Below are 20,508 nucleotides of genomic sequence, written 5' to 3'. Positions count from 1 at the left end.
TATGTATGAGATGGATTTGCATGCACCGCCTCCTTGAGATGCAAATCTATCTCATGCATATGTATTGTGGAGATCCTGAAAACCTGACCTGGCTCCGGCTCTCGAGGACCGGAATTGCTTACCCCTGGTCTAGGTAAAATAAATCAGACCCAACAGACAACCACGGTTTCATAGAAAAATGAAGGCCAATACAGAACATATGACCTATCTAGTCTACCTAAACCATGCCATCTATTTATTTATTTCATGTTTTATTAAGCTCATAATATGCTATTTTTGCAATATGTTAACCTATTATGCATCTTATGTTTATGTTCTTTCTTATTATTCAAAACATTATTGAACTTTAAAAAAAATTAATTCATTTTCTATCCTCTCCTCCCCAAAGAGCTCAGGATGGGTTACAGGTTAACATATATAATATACAGTTAGGTTACAAATTGCCATAGTTACGGTATAAGTTTTTTTATCCTAACTTAACACATACTAGGGATTTAATACCAAATATCCATAATATACAGTTTACAGGTTAAATTAGTCATAGTTACAGTGCAAGATTTTATCTCCTCCTCTCCCTTAGAGATCCAACATATTTTTCCCAAGCTGCCTTGAATTCAGATACACTTTTCATCTCATTCACCACCCTTTCCATGAAAAAGTATTTTCTGAGGTCACTTCTTAGTCTGTCCCCTTTCACCTTCATCCTATGCCCCCTCTTTCAAGAGTTCTTTGTCAATTGAAATAGACTCGCCTCGTGCGCATTTATGCCATGTAGGTAAACATCTCTATCAAATCTCCCCTCTCCCGCCTTTCCTCCAAAATATACATATTGAGATCTTTAAGTCTGTCCCCATACGCCTTATCATGAAGACCACACACCATTTTAGTAGCCTTCCTCTGGACCGACTCCATCCTTTTTATATATTTTTGAAGGTGTGGCCTTCAGAATTGTACACAATATTCTAAATGAGGTGCGTGGGATCTTTTAGGGAGAGGAGGAGATAGTGGATGCTGCAGATGGACAGACTGGATGGGCCACTTGTCCTTTGTCTGTCATCATGTTTCCATAATCACAAAGCTCTATGACCTCACAATGCAGGTATAAAGAGCCTTAGCCTATAGGAAGAGGAGATGCAAATGTTAAAAGCCTTAGCCAATAGGGAGAGGAGGAGATAGTGGATGCTGTGGATGGGCCATTTGGCCTTTATCTGCCATCATGTTTCTATAATCACAAAGCTCTATGATCTCACTATGCAGGTGTAAAGAGCCTTAGCCTATAGGAAGAGGAGATGCAAATGTGAAGAGTCTTAGCCAATAGGGAGAGGAGGAGATAGTGGATGCTGTGGATGGGCCATTTGGCCTTTATCTGCCATCATGTTTCTATAACCATAAAGCTCTATGACCTCACAATGTAGGTGTAAAGAGCCTTAGCCTATAGGAAGAGGAGATGCAAATGTGAAGAGCCTTAGCCAATAGGGAAAGGAGGAGATAGTGGATGCTGTGGATGGGCCATTTGGCCTTTATCTGCCATCATGCGTCTATGTTTCTATGAAAGTGCAGAGCCAAAGAAAGCATTCATTCCAATCCCTTCTAGAACTGACATCCATGATATACAAGAACTACAGAGATGTCAGTGGACTTTTATTCAAAAAAAATCATTGATTTCCAATGAGAAAACCTTTATTGAATAGGGCACAATGGTTGAACCTCAGGCTGACAGGCGATATATAAATACATAAGTTCATTTTCCAGCATTAAAACAAGTGCAATTGGCATCCTCACTTTTTCCTGCCTTCCATAACCTCTTTACTGGCGCTAAGAATCTAATCATTAATAGTCTTTCATCAGCAAGGCTACATCCCAACAAGATACCTGTGGTTTTCTCATTTCTGTTACCATCATTTACCTTTGCAGTGATAATAGGAACGCACTGGGTCAGTTGCAACCTCAACTTTGCTCTAACCATAGGTAGAAGCCTTACGAATGGCTTCCTAAAAAGTGCTGATTAACACAGCCAAGAAGACTAATGCTCAAAACCTTTGACTTTACACATTTCAAGGTTGTGGCCATTTCAGGCAAGAGTTGAAATTTGTTCCAAAAGAAATGTCGCCAGTACATCTGCTAATATTCTGAACATTTATGACATCTATGAAATCATCTCCAGAAAGAGTTTATAAGAGGGGTGGGGGTGGGGGTAGTTTAAAAGGGCAACTAGGTGCCTTAGCTGCTTTTGATAATTCAAGTTTTATTAGGATTTGATATACCGCCTATCAAGGTTATCTAAGCGGTTTTACAATCAGGTACACAAGCATTTTCCCTATTTGTCCCGGTGGGCTCACAATCTATCTAACGTAGCTGGGGCTATAAAAGACACATGAGCGTCTTTTATAAAATATTAGCATGACAGAAATTGCTTGTTCTTGCCCAGATTATTTAAATGCACATTTAAATCAACCTATTTTATAATCACATGCATACTTGTGAATTCATTTGTGCATGGGTGCTTGTAAATTTATTCATGCTTTGTACAGACTGTCCGCTTCTGTCGGCGGAGTGCGCACCATTATGTCATCACATGCGCTTTTATGCCAGGTGGAATTTCACAGCAGATCATTTACGTACAAAACTTGCTTTATAAAATTGAACCCCTTAATTTATGCAAATTAATATTTCCAGAGCTCCTGGGTTCTGCACGCAGGCAGAAAAATATCAAAAAAAGAAAGACTCCCCCCCCGGTCGCTCGTAGCTGCATTTCCGAGAACTTTTGTGCCGACACATCCAGTCAGTGACAACAAGGAGGGACAGAGAAGGAAGGAGAGAGAGTTCTCTGTAGCCAGTGGGGAGCAGATTGAGTGTGTCTGAGTGTATTTTACATGATTTGAATGAAGGCATTAATTAAGAATCATTCTCCGAAAGCTGGAGGTTAACTGGCATGTTAACCCAATTTCAATTCTGCAGAACACTTCAGCTCTAGTGCATTTCAAGCTAATCCAGATTCCTGTTTCAGTCTGTCATCCTGCGCTGCAGCCCATTCGGAAGACATTCACAGCTAGCATCACGCTGGGCTGCAGCTTCCATAGGGAAATCAGTCAGATGCTCTCCACCATTCTTTTTCTCAGGCATCCCGTTCTATCCCATCCCATCCCTTCCTTCCCCATCTCATGCCATCCCCTCCTGCTGCATTCCATCCCATTCTATCCTGCCCCCTAGAAACATAATGGCAGATAAAGGCCAAATGGCCCATCTAGTCTGCCCATCCGCAGTAACCATTATCTCTTCCTCTCTCTGAGAGATCCCACGTGCCTATCCCAGGCTTTCTTGAAATCAGACACAATCTCTGTCTCCACCACCTCTTCTGGGAGACTGTTCCATGCATGCACCACCCTTTCTATAAAAAAAATAGTATTTCCTTAGATTACTCTGGAGCCTATCACCTCTTAACTTCATCCTATGCCGTCTCATTGCAGAGTTTCCATTCAAATTAAAGAGACTCAACTCATGCGCATTTACATTACATAGGTATTTAAACATCTCTAGCACATCTCCCCTCTCCCGCCTTTCCTCAAAAGTATACAGATCTTTAAGTGTGTCTCCATACGCCTTATGACGAAGACCACACACCATTTTAGTAGCCTTCCTCTGGACCGACTCCATCCTTTTTATATCTTTTTGAAGGTGCGGCCTCCAGAATTGTACACAATATTCTAAATGAGATCTCACTAGAGTCTTATACAGGGGCATCAATACCTCCTTTTTCCTACTGGCCATACCTCTCTCTATGCATCCTAGCATCCTTCTAGCTTTCACCGTCACCTTTTCAACCTGTTTAGCCACCTTAAGATCCAGTTGATCAGAGGAAACAGCTTTGTCTGATTTTTTTTTTTTGTCAGAAGCAAAAACCCGGCAAGTGTGAGAACAGAGAAAGGGAGTCCAAAAGTCCAACCAACAACACCACCCAAAAAAGGGTGAAACTGCTTTCAGAACTGGAATAAAACTTCTACTTTATTGCATAAATTCTGAGCAAGATGTATGACAGTGTTTCGGCTCTTGCCTGCCTCCAAGGTCTTTGCGCTGGAGTGAGGAGAACACCCACCGCATTGGAGTTTTCTCGCTACATTTGGACACATTATTTTAAAGAGCGCAAAGACCCCTGAGGCACACAAGAGCTGAAACACTGTCATACATCTTTGCTCAGAATTTATGCAATAAAGTACAAGTTTTATTCCAGTTCTGAAGGCAGTTTCACCTTTTTTGGGGTGGTAGGGTTGCTAGTTGTTCTGCATATGTGCCGGGGAACCATCCCTGGCCATCAGGACCGGTCTGTTGTCAGCTGCCCCATTACCTTCACAGTATTTCATGGATTAAGGGAATAAAGAAGTAAAATCAAATGAGACGGATCTTGTGCTGGTCTTTCACTACAAAGGGAAAGAGAGATCTTTAACCTTTTCCTATCGAAATCCATTTTACGTTACGCTGGTTCCAATCGTAATTATTTTAGCAAAGTTTTGTATTATTCACCGTTATCATTTACGGCTATTGTAAATATAATGTAAACAAGTCTGTAAATTCAAATATTTTGTGTTCCTGGCTCTTTATTAGTATGGGTCATGCGATGGCAACGACAGTTTTGGAATGTCCCGTCAGCCGGGACACACGATAGGAAAAGGTTAATCAATACCGGAATACGGTGCTTTATTCTGGTGTTACTGGACAATCCAGCCAGTACAGATATCGTTTTAGTGAGGAGTTGCGGGGGGGGGGGGGCAGACAAACCTCCCTCCACCAGCCACAGCCTTGAGTATTTCTTTCCTCTCGGCCTCTATTTTTGAGAGTCACCACTCAGCTTTTTCCAAGTGCCCCCTCCTACCACCTTGGTGCCCTCTCTTCTGAAGCAGTGGACTCTCAGCCTGCACTGGTTCCCAGTCCGGCGGTTCACAACTTGGCCCAGAATTTCCCCTGCTCTTTGAAGGAGATACAGTGACTCATTCGAGAGGGCTAAAGGGGGCGAGGAACCAAATTTTGAAGCCTCCCATGACGGCGGAATTTCTTGCAGCAGCCCCGTTTCTGGTCCGATTCGGAGCTTTCAGGATCCTCCCACAGTCCAAAGCCAAGCTGGGCCTGTCGTAACCTGCTAAGACAGGATAAAAACATTCATTTGAGCTTTAGAAGTTTAAAAACATGACACGAAGAGGGACTGTGGAACTTAATAATAATAATAATCATAAATTTATTTATATACCGCAATAGCTCATGCCCTCTCTGCTCCTTCCCCGATCCCGTCTGCCACACCGCGCCCCCCTTTCCCCCCTTCCTTGCTTGAGGGGGTCAACAACGTGCTCCTCGTGACCCCGTCAGCTCTCCCTCTGATGTCACAGTCTAAGTCATGTCAGCGGGAGAGACGACTTAAATTAGAGGCATGGGGGAAGGGAAGGTGGGATGTGCGCATCAAGGGAAAGAATGGGGAGGGGTGCCGGCACCCCCACCAACATGGCACCTGGGGGTGGACCATCCCCTTCGTCTCCTCTTACTATGCCACTGGCAAGGGAGTACTTCGGGACTGAGATGACAAAAACTGCCTTGGGACAAACCCAGCCAGTTGGGTTTTCAGGATATCCATAATGAATATGCATGAGATACCTTTGCATACCCTGGAGACAGTGCATGCAAATCTGTCTCATTCCTATTCCTTGTGGACATGCTGAAAACCTGACCCGAGGAGCAGTACTGCCGTAGAGGAATATTTTTCTGGCACAGCATCCCGTCACCCCTTAGGGTGGGAGTCAGGCCCAATGCTGGGCTGTTTTGCGGGCAACTGTTGCTAGGGAGACGGTCTAGGATTGCCAGAAGTTGATACTTTGCAACAAATTGAAATCACTTCATTCTTTTCATTAGCAAAGACCTGTGAGGTCAACTAGTCAAAGTGATTTCACAGGGCAGGAGAAGCTGATTATTGGTGATTGCTAGAACCCTGTAACTCCGGGCAGGGCTCTGAGTAACCCTCCATATGCAGTGCTGGTACCCACATTGGAGATGGAACATATCTTTGAGTCTAATTTAGCCAGCGGCAGCCAGCACGTTTAAAGAAACGGTAACCTTGTTTAAAGCAACACTGACCTCTGCTGGCTGAATACTGCCCCCTATACTTTTAAACCTGGGCACCCAGGATTGTTTCCATTCCCCACCCCTTACCCTGTTCTTTGAACTTTCTCAGATGTAAAAATTCCCTGTATACTTGCTAAGCAGCTTTTAAGGCTGGTTCAGTCATTCCCAGGCACCTGCTGAGAATTGCAGGTGGGCCCTAGGGCAGACAAAAGCATTTCCTGAAACACTGTAGACTCCCCTAACCAAGTGGCATTAAAGGGATTCCAGGGAACAGACATTTACAGGAGCAATTGGGGGGTCCAGGTGGGCAACCTTTGGGGGGTTGGGGGGAATCAGCAGGAGGGACTAGGCATCCCTCCTGCCATGATGCTTGTGGGAGGGGATTCATGGGGGATTGTGGCAGGAGGGATTGGGCATCCCTCCTGCCGGGGAAGATTGTGGGAGGGTTCGGCAGATTGTAAGATTGTGGGAAGGTTCAGGGGATCATGGCAGGAGGGATTCGGCATCCCTCCTGCCGGGGAAGATTGTGGGAAGGTTCTGGGGATCATGGCAGGAGGGATTGGACATCCCTCCTGTCGCTGATGCTTGAGGAAGGGTTCTAGGGATCGCAGCAGGAGGGACTGGGCATCCCTCCTGCCGGGGAAGATTGCAGGAGGGTTCAGGAGTGTCGGCAGAAGAGATTATGCATCTCTCCTGCCACAATCATTGTGCGGGGGTTGCAGCAATTGCTAGGCAGGAGGGACTGTGAATCCCTCCTACTGTGATTATTTCAGGGGTGGGGTTAGGGGTGGGGACATTCCACAATTCTCTAACCAGCGCTTATTACCAACGCCGGTTAGAGAATCATGCTTTTGGATGAAGAACTGGTCCTTCCCACACCTAAAAGGTCTTATTTTGGGTGTTTGGGACTTAGGCAAATTTTTTTTCGAGAATAGGGCTTAAAGGTAGACTTAGTGGCAGTCTGGACGATTAAACTCCTGAACGTACAGGTACGCCGTTCTCAAAAAAATCACATTTTGGAAGGGTTTTTTTTGAGAATGGACATTTTCCTGCTGCCTAATTTGGGTGCCTAGGGCCTTAGGCCAAAATGGGACTTAGATGTTTTTTAGGATTATGCCCCTCCACAGCTATAATATCAAGAAATCTGCTCCATTAAGCACAAATAATAGCAAAGTTTAAGAAAAACTGAGTTTTATGTCATCAGTGGCTTTGAATGACCCCAGGATGGGCTTTAAAAATTTTTTAATTATTTTTTTAATTGAGCACAATCAAATTCATGAGAAAAATTTCAATTTGCACAGTTTTTCTGGACAACCCTATGCAGCTCACGTGCTTTTGGCGTTTCCAGTGTATTTGTCGGCATTTGGATGTCTTTCGAATCCACATTTCCATTTGTTACAAAACATACCTTAGGTTTGTAAAATCAGCACAGCATTTGGACTCCTCAGCAGCCAAAACACGAATCGTGTCGAGTCTTTTTTAATGTCATCTGTTGATTTCCATAATAAAGGCACCTAAACATGACTCTGGCCACCCAGTTTGTCTGTCTCCATCGCTGTTGCCTTGCGTTGGACGTTGTTTGCGGTGGTTTTTGTTCTTCTGTTTTTGTGTCTGAACTACTGGGACAGATCAAAGGTCCATCAAGCCCAGTAGCCTGTTTCCAACAGTGGCCAACCCAGGCCAACTGCCGCACTAAATATGGCCTCATCACGCAGGAAAGCTCTGCACTGGGGATAGCGCTGGACCTTTTTAGCCACAAAACAGTATGACACACAAAACAGTTTTAGTATACAAGTTAAGGAAATTAAAATTAATTTGACTGGAATTTTGCATCATTTCAAATTTTGCTGTGCTTTCCATGTCCTTTAAACATGAGTGTATCTCTCTACCCACCACTCACATTTTCTGATGTTTACCTTTAGCTGTGTAATGCCAGACACTTGTGTCTTTTGAAAATTTATGAGATTCCTTACAAACATAAGGAAGTTCTTCTTCTCCCAGACAGTGGTAGAAATCTGGAACGCTCTTCCAGAGGGATTCAAGAAAAGGTTGAATAAATTCCTACTGGAACAGAACATACGCAGGTAAGGCTAGACTCAAATAGGGCACTGGTCTTTGACCTAAGGGCCGCCGCGTGAGCGGACTGCTGGGCACGATGGACCACTGGTCTGATCCAGCAGCGGCAAATCTTATGTTCTTACCTATGTATCCTGCAACCATCGGAAAATTCAGCACATTCTGCAGAGCTACACAACTCCGGTTACAGAGGGCCTGAAATGAATCTGGCTTTCAAGGTATCATAACCAGTCTGTGGCTACAGCAAGTGTCTTTGAACCCAAACAGCTTTCTTCTGCCACTCAGTTTTCTTTACAGAAGTACAGACATGCCACATGCTTTCTCCATGTTTTGAATGCATGCTTGCTTTGCTTGTGAAGCTCTGAGGAGGTTGCTTGCATGGCCTTGCATTTTAAAGGGGGTTCCTATTTGCTTTTCTTGAAGTTGGGGTGTCTGGCAATTTGTTCATGTCAATCAGTGCCAGGATGCACTGCTGGAACTCTCACTGGGGTCCCAGAGGTCTTTTCCTTCACAAAGGTTTCATCCCACCAGCACCGATGGTGCCTCTGGCTTTTTCAGGCTTTGAGAAAACATCCATTCTATTGCTGTGGTCTCAATCTCTTTTAAAACTATGAACAAAAAATAGGAACTGACCCCATTCTGCAGGAGAGAAAAAGATGGCCGTCTTCTAAGGCCAGTGGCTCAATGTTGCACCAGTTTTAAGTGTCTGTGACTTACCTTTTAAGGGCTTAAAATATTTTTTATCTTTGGCATATTATAGCTGGGGAAAAATCTGTTTCTGGTGTACCTCTAGACTGTGCAGTTTCATGTTTGCCAGAGCTGGAGCAGGGTAGGAGGGGACGCAGGAGGAAGACAGAGTTTTGCTAGTGAAGATGGGGGAATGCTGCCATCTGGTGAAAAATAGAAAACATTACAGGCTTTTGTTAGGATCCAGGGTGTCTGTATAACATAGGCTTTTCCCATTATTACAGGGAGAGATTGTTCTAATAATATAATTACATTAATAATAGCACTGAACAGGATGAAAAAATCTTTCATTTCAGTTTAGTAACTTACCTTCTCCCTTACTATTGCGTAGCACGGGTTTCAACGCCAGCAGCAGCAGTAACTTACTTGGGCCCTGGTCACATCGTCATAGGTCCATTAAGTGATACTTATTAAATTTCATACTCTACGTTATATTCATTCCAAATCTTAAATTCAATAAGTAGTTTGACTTATCTGAATCTTAACGCAACTCTTTCAAATGTGGAATACTTTCATTGCTGAAAAGTCAAACGCTTCCAAATGTAGGGCTACCAGATTTTACCGAAAGTGCCGGGTTTTGAAAAGCCGTCCAGACTACCCAAACGCTTCCAGAGTTGAATTTGGCATTCTGCATGATTAAACACTGGTATACTTAGGGGGTCTTTTACTAAGGCACTCTAGCCGAGCGCGCACTAAATGCTAACACGTCCATAGAATATAATGGTTAGAACACTTTAATAAAAGACCCCCTTAGGCAGAGACCAGTCCTACTTCCCAACTACAGGTGCTGCCGTCAGAGCCCACTCCGGCCTTGATCCTGAACTGTTTCATGCCACTTACAGACCCAGATCGTAGAAGTCTGCCTGGCCTTAGTCTCGTTTCCCAACCTCTGAAGTAGAGGTCTGCACGGGAACGGGGATCGCGGGAATCCCAAGGGTCCTGCAGGGGTCCCACGGGAATTCCTCCCTAACCCACGGGACTCCCACGAGGACCCCCCTCTGGCCCACGGGACTCCCACGGGGATGGAAGGCTTTAAAAGCAGGGTTCATCCATATAATATAATGGACACGTCAGCCTTAGTAAAAGAGGGGGTTTATAAGTTAATTACCTGAACAGAAAACAAAAAAAGGGTTCCACCAAAGAGATTCCACAAGGAAAACAGCAGCGCAAACACAAAAGAAACTGTGGAATTGATGATTCTGTCAGAAGTAGAAACATAGAAACATAGAAAAAAGCAGCAGAAAAGGGCTATAGCCCACCAAGTCTGCCCATTCCAAGTATCCCCTCCCCTGAATTTACTCCCTTAAAGATCCCACATGAGTATCCCATTTTCTCTTAAAATCCGTCACGCTGCTGGCCTTTATCACCTGGAGTGGGAGTCTGTTCCAATGATCCACTACTCTTTCAGTGAAGAAGTACTTCCTGGAGTCACCATGAAACTTCCCTCCCCTGATTTTCAGTAATTGCTGCTTTTTATGGGGACGGGCGGGGATGGAGGTAATTCGTTGCGGAGACGGGTGGGGACGAAGAGGATCCTGGCGGGGACAGAGAGGATCCTGGCGGGGATGGGTGGGATTTCTGTCCCCACGCAACTCTCTACTCTGAAGCTGCCATCAAAGCTCACTCCAGTTATAAGATTATTTAAGCTTGGCTGTAATTGGATTCCTTTCTTTCTATATAGCATTTCTCCTGTGCATTTCTTAAATTCTAAACTAAACTAAAACTTGAATTTATAGACCGGGGTCATCTTTATAAAATAAAGCTCAACTCGGCTTACAGTAAATAAAATAGAAAAATTAGAGGGGAAAAAAACAGTAAACTTAATAGCTCACAATTTCGAAAATAGCCAGATTTTTATGGAAAGATTGGAATGAACCTAATTCTCTCAACCACAGAGGGATTCTGTTATCGTTTCTATCTCCACAACCGCCCACAGGAGGGACATTCTCTGAAAAAGTATTTCCTGACGTTGCTTCTAAGTTTTCCACCCTGCAACCTCAACTCAGAACGTGATAATATGAACTAACGTATACGAACACGAGACGGAAGTGGATTCACTGCATATTTCAGTTAAGTGCACGCCAAATGAAATAATAATCACGGAAATGAGACATAAATGATCAATGAGAAAGTGCACATCCTTAATGTATCTTATAGTTAGCTTCCAAAGCGCCAATGGAGGAGAGAAGGGACTACTGTAATTCACTTCTGCAAGGCATAAGGTCCTACAGCAGCCATTATCTTCAACACATACTGAAGAGGGATCTCTAACCCAGCAATCAAGTTCTGCCAATAAGCCACTTTTGGTGGAGAAGACAGGAAGAGGTGTTTAACTTGAGAATTAGACCTCGGCTACTGCATCCATTTCAAAGCTGAATTAAGAATACGGCTATTAACAGAACCAGATAAACAGGAGCAGCATTAAAGGTTGAGACTCGCTCATGAATTTCCGTGAAGAAAAGCTGCCCTTTCTCTGCTGGAAGCAGAGTCAGCTTTCTGCTAAGATGGCATTTCCATCCTTAACATGAGCATTTGATCGCAGGTTCGCATGAAAAGGGAAAAAAGTGATAGCTGAGTTGGAGATTAATTGCATTCAGCATTTCAATTGTGCTCTAAGATTCACGGCTAAGCAAGAGACCCCCTTTAGAGCCTGATAGATGTGTGAAATCCATGCTTATCTTGCTTCAAACTCTCTAAGAATCAAAAGGTCGCTTTACAGCTGTGTGGCCCCCGCATAACTTAAAACCAAGATGAGATATGTTTTTAGTTATGCAGACTTTCAGTGAGAATAAGCACACAAGTGTCCTCTCTGAAAAAACCAGGTATAACCTTAGACAGATTTCTGATCCATTGAAAGTTATAACTGGTAATAGAAACATAGAAACATAGAAAGTGACGGCAGTTAAGGGCCAAGGCCCATCCAGTCTGCCCACACCAATGACCCTCCCTTACCTCTCTCTGTGAAGAGATCCCACATGTTGATCCCATTTAGTCTTAAAATCAGGCACGCTGCTGGCCTCAATCACCTGCATCGGAAGACCATTCCATCGATCCACCACCCTCTCGGTGAAGAAGTATTTCCTGGTGTCGCTATGCAGTTTCCCTCCCCTGATTTTCTACGGATGCCCTCGTGTTGTCGTGGGTTCCTTGAAAAAGAAGATATCCTCCTCCACCTCGATACGGCGTGTGAGGTATTTGAACGTCTCGATCATGTCTCCCCTCTCCCTGCGTTCCTCTAGTGTGTAGAGCTGCAACTTATTCAGCCGTTCCTCATACGGGAGTCCTGAGACCATCCAGATGGCCATTCGCTGGACCGACTCAAGTCTCAGCACATCTTTGCGGTAATGTGGCCTCCAGAATTGTACACAGTATTCCAGATGGGGTCTCACCATGGACTTATATAATGGCATTATCACTTCGGGCTTACGGCTAACGAAACTCCTGCGTATGCAACCTATGATTTGTCTGGCCTTAGATGAAGCTTTCTCCATTTGATTAGCAGTCTTCATGTCCTCACTGATGATCACCCCTAAGTCTCGTTCCGCTACAGTTCTCTCTAGGATCTCACCATTAAGAGTGTGTATGTGTGGTGGTTCCTGCAGATTTAAGTTATATGGAGAACAGCTAATTTTGCTACTCTCTGGTGTGGCCCCCAAATCCTGCTCTAAATGAGATATCTCTAGAGTAAGAAGAGCATAGCGGGGGTGGGGGGAACCTGTTCACCCCAAATACAGGGAGTTTGGGGGTGTTGGAACAGTTGAAAGGACCACAGTCCACATGTGTGACCATCATCTTCACTGGTCCCCACCCTCTCAGATGTCAATCAGACATAAGCCATAGATAATTACAGCAGTAAAAATACTCAAATAGCTATCCAAGGTGTGGCATAGTATCCTACATTACAATGTGACCACAATATGCAATAAAACATTTTAATAGATGGCATAGGGTGTGAGTAAAGATAGATAAGATAGAGTCGCAGGACCACGATGATAAGGGGACTAATTAAAAGAAGTTGCACATGAGGTCGAACTGGTGCTTGAGCGTTATCTCAGCTAGGGTAGGAGCAGCCAAGTGTCACTCCTTGTGTGTGTGACTAGCAAGTTAGTTACATCTTCCATTAAAGGCCTGGTTGAAGAGCCAAGCTTTCACCTGCTTCCGGAAGTAGAGATGATAGAATTCTAGTGTAAATTATCATCAATGCTTTTGTGTCATGTTTTAAGTATCAAGTTACCTAGGATTTATAAGGACAATAGAATTTTATTTTCTACATGACAAACATTAAAATTTATTAATAACCTAATACCTATTCTGATTCATCAATCCACGTGTCAGTCCTTATGGCTGAACTTCAAGATCCAAATTGGCGAGGTGAAGGTCATCTGGAAGCATTGGATGCAGGCAGGTATACGCACGTTAGATGATGTGATGTCAAATGGGAAGATGCTTGAGTTTTCACAACTGCAACAATCATTCGGTATTTCAAAGTCCCAAACATTTAAATGGTTGCAGTTGAAGCAGGCCATTCAGAAGGGGTTCCCTAATTGGCGAAATTTAAAGGATCAGTATAGCTTGCCGGGCATATGTCCAGATAGATTTGCTAGGACATCAGGCAGCCAAGTGGTATAAATTAATATCTGAATATTTGAATAAGAAACCAAAAACTAGTCTTAAAGACATTTGGAGCATTGAGACAAAGCAGCAGATTTCTGTGTCTCAATGGCCACGAATTTGGTCTTGGAGAATGAGGTGTACAGCGTCAGCATCTATGAGACAACCCGGGTATTTTTTTTGTTGCATAGAAGTGTTTGGACCCTTGTTAGGTTACAAAAGTTAGATAGTTCAAAACCTAATAGATGCTGGCACTGTCATCTGGATGTAGGGACACTGGATCATCTCATTTTCTGCTGTCCCTTGATACTTAAATTTTTTGGAGATCTATTTGGGGCCAAATTAATACGATCTTGGAAGTTCCATTACCATTGTCATATGATATAGTTTTGTTTGGAACATCATTATTGCCCAAGAGTCCGATCAAGGCAAACCAGAACAAATTACTTCTCATTATGACAGGAGTTGTTATGGAACTTATTACGAAAAATTGGAAATCTTGGGATAACATAGTTTTGGATGGAAAACCTTATGCCAAATATATGTTTGAACATATGAATTCATTACAATTGGAACATCATAGTAAATTTAAGGAGATTTGGGGTCCATTAACAAATTTTTGTAAGAAATAATTAATTGTTATTATTATTATATGATGCCGTTGATTCATATTAAGTATTATTATTATTTCCCTTTGATTCATGAAAAGAATGCTGTGCACATCCAGGTGGGGCGGGTAGGAGGGTTGGGGGGTGTTAAGTACTTATATATCATTTGATTGTTTGGAATGCTGTCTGTTATATTATTTGCTTGTTAACCTGTTGCACCATTTATTGGATTCCAAAAATGAATAAAGAATTTTTTAAAAAAATATATCCTATATCCCTTTACGGACTATTTTCAAAATCTTAAATTGCACTCGACAGCTGATTGGCAGCCGATGCAATTTCTTTAGACTTGGTGTGATATGTTCATATCATGATGTACCCATGACGACACATGCTGCAAAATTTTTGTACAATCTGTAATGCTTTCAAGTGTTCAGATGGAAGACCCAAATAAATGTCTTTACAATAATCAAGCTTTCAGAGTACTAATGTCTGTAAAACTTAACAGAGATCCCAACCAGCTTTTTAAAAAATTCAGTTGAAGCAACTTTCTAATTGCAAAATATGCACTATTTTGGTCACTTGAGATTTAAACGATAATTTCACATCAAAGATCACCCCCAACATTCTAATCTCTTTGCTAATCGTAATCCAGTGATTATTTAAAAATATATCACTAGGTCAAAGTTCTTCCTGTTGTTCTCCTATAAACATTATTTCTGTTTTATCAATATTTAACGTCAACCCAGTGTCAAACATCCATTTATGTATCTCAAACATATAATCATTCAGTTTCAAAGACAGATTATCACCCCACTCCTCAGTCGGGAAGAAAAACTGAGCATCATTTGCATATATTCTATATGATACCTCAATCTCATCTAACAGTTTCCCAAAGGGGACAAAAAAAAAATATTGAAAAGAGTCGCAGATAAGGCAGATCCCTGCGGAACTCTTCGTTCCACCAAAAATTCATGAGAGATTACATTATTGCTCCGAACACACATCTTTCTCCCTACCAGAAATGATTTTAACTATTCCCATACTGCTCCGGCAATCCCAAGTCATCTAAGTCTCATTAGTAAAATTTATGGTATTCTATAAATTATGCATGTAAATGCAGGTCCTTCTCATGCCCCGCCCAGGCTTCTCCTCTGTGAACGCCCCCTTATGTTTGCATATGCTCCATCTCGTTCTTTAAGATCACAAGGCTGAGACTATTTGGTTATTCTTTCAATTTACTCTGTGATCAAAATTGCAAATCGTGCTCACATGTTTCAAATAGCTGGATCATCGTTGTGGAATTTAGTCCCAAATTGTATTCGTTTTTTCACTCCATCAAAAATTACAAAGACTAGGGGACACTCGATGAAGTTACAGGGAAATACGTTTGAAACCAATAGGAGGAAATTTTTTTTCACTCAGAGAATAGTTAAGCTCTGGAGCGCATTGCCAGAGGTTGTGGTAAGAGCGGATAGCGTAGCTGGTTTTAAGAAAGGTTTGGACAAGTTCCTGGAGGAAAAGTCCATAGTCCGTTATTGAGAAAGACATGGTTATTTCCAGGCTGGATTTCTGCAAAACATTATACCATGGCATAACTCAGAAAGAAATAAGAAGGTTACAAATTATACAAAATACTGCAATAAAAATTATTACTAACTCCAAAAAATATGATCATGTCACTCCTCTTTTACAAAAAGCACACTGGCTACCAATTTCACATAGAATAATCTATAAAATTGCACTATTAATCTTCAAAATTCAACAAACCAACACACCAATATTTTTACTTCGTTATTTGATACCATATTCTCCAGCCAGATCGCTAAGATCAACAGATCAGCATTTGCTGACCATCCCGTCTGAAAATAATAGGCACCAGAAGAGCTACAATTTTTTCAATCATAGTACCCCAGCTATGGAACAAGTTACCAGTTTATCTGCGTGGTGAAACATCTTTAGAAAAATTTAAAAGCACATTAAAAATCCACCTATACAAAGATGCATTTGAGTCATAAACAGGATAACTCTTTTATCAACAATCTCAGGCTCAAATACTTAAACCTAACCAGATCTATATATAGGTCACAACTTCTCCCTTTCACTTTTAGACCTAGCTTTATTTGTAAAACATTTTCAATTACCCTCCTGATGTTGTTTTTCCTTAAATGTTCTTCTACTTTCTTTAACAATTGTAGTTCACTCCCCTTTCCCTATGTATCACTACGGTAATTAATTGTGTACATTGATTGTATGTTTACCTGTATAAATTGTTTTATTTTGTCCCCCCCCCCCCAAAAAAAAAAACTTTTTATTGTTATACGCATTGAAAATATTTGATATTGCGTTTATATCAAAATTTTTATAAACTTGAAACTTGGAAGAAGCCACTGCTTGCCCTGGATCGGTAGCATGGAATGTTGCTACTCTTTGGGATTCCGGAATCTTGTTATTCTTTGAGATTCTGGAATGTTGCTACTCCTTGGGTTTTAGCCAGATACTAGGGACCTGGATTGGCCACCGTGAGAACGGACTACTGGGATTGATGGACCATTGACCCAGTAAGGCTATTCTTATGCTCTTATGTTCTTAAGATTTTTCGGCCTTTCGAAAAAGTTTGAAAGCCCACTTTTTTCACCTGGCATTTTCAGATTTGGGCATTTTATAGATTTGTTATTATTTAGTTTATTTGTAGATGTTTTTAAATTGTGTACTGCATGGTGATATTTTATTTTGATTTGTTTAAGTCTGTCTAGTTTTATTTTGCCTGAAATGGTGTTATCCACACAGAAGTTTGATATGCGGGCTACAAATATTTGAAATAAATTAACAATGGCATCATGTGCTCGGTTGGCACTTCTGTGAACAAATGCCTCCAATCAGTACATAAATTTAGATGCCAATGTGCCATGTTATGAAAAAGGGAGTGGGAGGTTGAGGAGGGGAGGGGGGAGGCTGGGGAGGGGGGGATGGACATTGTTTGTTTCTGTCAGATTCATTTTGTCTCCGCAAAGAAACCACGTGGTAGACTTTCTTATCTGATGTTCTGGTTCAGGTTGTAATTAGTTTTCAATGTGCTGAATTTTGAATATCAACAAATTGAAATAAAAAAAAAAAAAAACCATTTAAAAATAAAATAACAACAATTGGAAAAAAGCAAGGGGGTCTGTGACTTGGACAACCGGGATTTATGTGTTCCCCACAGTCCAGAATTAAAACCAGCCCGCTTGTGTGGTCAGCAGTTCTCTGATGAACACGAGTGGTTTGATTTTCATCATTTTGGTGAACAGCGTAATTTCATCCCTTATCCTCCTGTGTTACATTTTGTTTTATAACTATTTTGTTGTTAGAATGTTTGAATTTTTGTGCTTATATTTTATGTAAGCCACTTAGCTGTTACACGATTTGCAGGATATCAAAAATTAATAAACTTGAAGGGAAGGGATGCTAGACGTGGATTTGTCAAACTGATATAAGAAGACGGCAAGAAAAGAAGAAGTGTAGCTACTCACCGAATCATCCCGGATTGTGTAACAGAAAGTGTCAGCGTTGACAAGGGAGTTGAACAGCTCATGTCAAAAGGGAAGAGATTCAGATTGTTGTAATCTGGGGGGTTTCCTCATTTCAAAGGATTTTCCTTTCCCTGCAATAATGGGAGGGGCAGGAGAAAAAGAGAGTTGTCGGTGAATTTAATGCCTCTGAATGATGGTGGTTTAAAAGTCTTCCACTGCAGGTACGGAACAGGAAGGGCGCCATTTCTCCCAAACACGTCTCCCTGCACCTTGCCTAAGAAGGTGATCCAGCCTCTGAGCCAGTTCAACCTTCGGTACCTCTGCTAACAAGGGGTTTTAGACTGATGTAGATGTTCATCCATAGAGAACTAGAATGAGGCCATCAAATCGTTTCATAGGAGTCACTGATGGGCTTTCGGAGAGCTGAGTTTTGGCTCTTACAGAATTGAAATGATTTCAGTCTACAACATTAAGGTGAAACAGAAGCCCAGCCACAGAGCCACAAAACCACGTAATTTCTCCTTAGGTCAAAATACTGATGACTTAACATGTATACTTTGGAAGAAAGGTAGAAGGGGGTTATGATAGAGATGTAGAACTGGAGGTGAGTTTCTTTCAATTGAAAGGAAGCTCTGGAATGAGGAGACACAGGATGAAGGTGGAAGAGGACTGGTACTTCTTTACTGAAAGGATGCATGGAATGGCCTCCCGGTGGAGACGAAGACTGTTTCTGAATTTAAGAAGGATTGGAACAAGCATATAGGAACGAGAAAGGTTGAGCGGGTACACTGGATAGGCTGTATGGTTTTTAGCTGCCTTCATTTTTATGTTTCTAATGGCAGTAGCCTGGGGTTTATTACCTCATAGACTAAATATATGGTGTCGAAGAGAAAGTCAAGCCTAGGAGACGTGAAAGTCACTTGCATTACAAATGGCCTTTTCCCATGGTAAAGTCTCATAGCCCTACGTTGCCCCAGGCAAGAAATTCCCCTTGTTCATTAAAAATGTCCTAAGGCAAAACTTCTGCCTAGGCACAGACCTAGCTTAACCTTCCCTCAAATGACTTTCAAATGTGTTTCCATCTGAGCTTCAGGAAACACGGCTCCTTCCTAAAGTTCACAAGACATGCAGTAGGAATCTTAATGAAAGCAAATGAGGAGTTAAATAAGGACAGTACCCTAAGAGGGCAAATTTCGAGAAGCAACAAAGGTTGCATGAACTTTTTGTCAAGCTGAATGTGGACAAATTTGGGGGGGAGGAGAGGGTCGTTTTATAAAGCTTTCTGACGTGTAAAGCTTGCTTTATATGCAAAAAGGACTCTTGTAAAAGTGCACCAAGGTATAGGCTCATAGAGAGTGTGCATCAGTGGCGTAGTGGGGAGGGGGGCTGACCACCCTGGTGGGGGCGCCGGCACCTTTCTGCCCTCCCATGCCATGCTTGTACCTTCCCTTCTCCGCCCCTCTTTAAATCTTCTCCAGCACGAGCAACTACTCTGGCCTAGCTTCCTCTGAAATCACTTCCGGGTCGCAGGGCCAGGAAGTGACATCAGAGGGTACGGGGTGGGAAGAGAGATGGAGCTCAGCTATTTTGGCCAGCTTTTCCTGAACGATAGGAGGTTTTATCTGCTTGTTTTGTTCTATAGTTTTCTATTTGTTTATAATTGTCTGTTTGTGTCACTCTTACGGATGTTTATTGCTCTTTGCCTAGAATTGCAAAGCTTGTAAATAAATGATTCTTTTGTTTAGATCAGTTATATCTTGTATTTGGTTTGGACTTTTCCTGTCCTTTCAAATTATGACATTCATTTTCTTTTTGCTTTTAATAAGTTTCATATAATGTTGTACGAGGGGAGTTCTCAGCCCAACCAACACACTTGGAGCAATCTCCATCGAGGGCTACACACTCAGGCCCCCTTTTATGAAGCCACGTTAGGCTTTTTGTTTTATCATCGGCCACATATGAGCATTGGAGCTTTCACCGCCATGGCTGACATAAACGGGGGGTTTAGTCCAGCAATTTTCCCCTTTTTTCATTCCATATTTTTCGGACAGAACAAAAAAAGTGGGAAATCACAGGACTAAGTATATAGCCCTCAATGGAGACTGCCCCAACACTGTTGATTGGACTGAGAACTTTTTTGAGGCCCCTCATACACTGCTTTGCTGTACGTTGTATTATGCATGGTAAATTAAGCATTGAATAAACCATAATTAAATGTTAAATTTCTATGTGATCCCAAACACACCCACCCCACCCCCCAGTAAGGCCTTCTTGAACAGCCTCTAAATACAGCCACATTCAAAAAAACTGTGGTTTGATGCCTTAATCTCTTTGAGACTTGCCCTACAGGAGGAAGCTACATTTCTTCTATAAACATATCCCCCAATTATTCTAAGGTCCATTACAAATCACTTCCTCTTTCTTAGCCATATGACAGACGCCTTTGGAAGTGATTATATCTGAACATTCTTTCATCGTAATGAGATATTTACCAATCAATGATACGCTAAGCTTGATCCTTGATTTTTAACAGGGGTGATGCGTGGAAGATGGATACAATTTCAGATTACTGTGAATCATGATGCAAATATATCATATTGTGTACGAATTGTATTAACTTTAAGAAGCTCTTAAAGACACCACATTTTGTTGAGGCTAATTTAATTCTGCCTGCCTTGATATATTGTCACCATATAAGATGAGATTTTGAAAATGTTGGTCCTTTATGTTAATATGTTTTATGGTAAATTTTTATGTGTGTTTGTTGCTGGAAACTACTAAGATATTAAGCGGTCTATAAAAGTTTTTAAATAAATAAAAATATTGTTACAGCTGGTGAAAGTTTTGTATTC

At 41.9% G+C, this 20,508-nt stretch overlaps 1 protein-coding gene across 1 annotated transcript in view; it reads left to right on the top strand.

Annotated features, from left to right (window-relative positions):
* The window catches only part of CSF3R (colony stimulating factor 3 receptor), a 126,498-nt gene that overhangs the window by 25,359 nt on the left and 80,631 nt on the right, over positions 1–20,508 (top strand). The window lies entirely within an intron of this gene.

The sequence above is a fragment of the Geotrypetes seraphini genome, chromosome 8, assembly GCF_902459505.1.
Source record: "Geotrypetes seraphini chromosome 8, aGeoSer1.1, whole genome shotgun sequence".
Taxonomy (NCBI): Eukaryota; Metazoa; Chordata; class Amphibia; order Gymnophiona; family Dermophiidae; genus Geotrypetes; species Geotrypetes seraphini.
The sequence above is the reverse complement of the archived record's forward strand: the minus strand, read 5'-3'. Positions and strand labels throughout refer to the sequence as shown.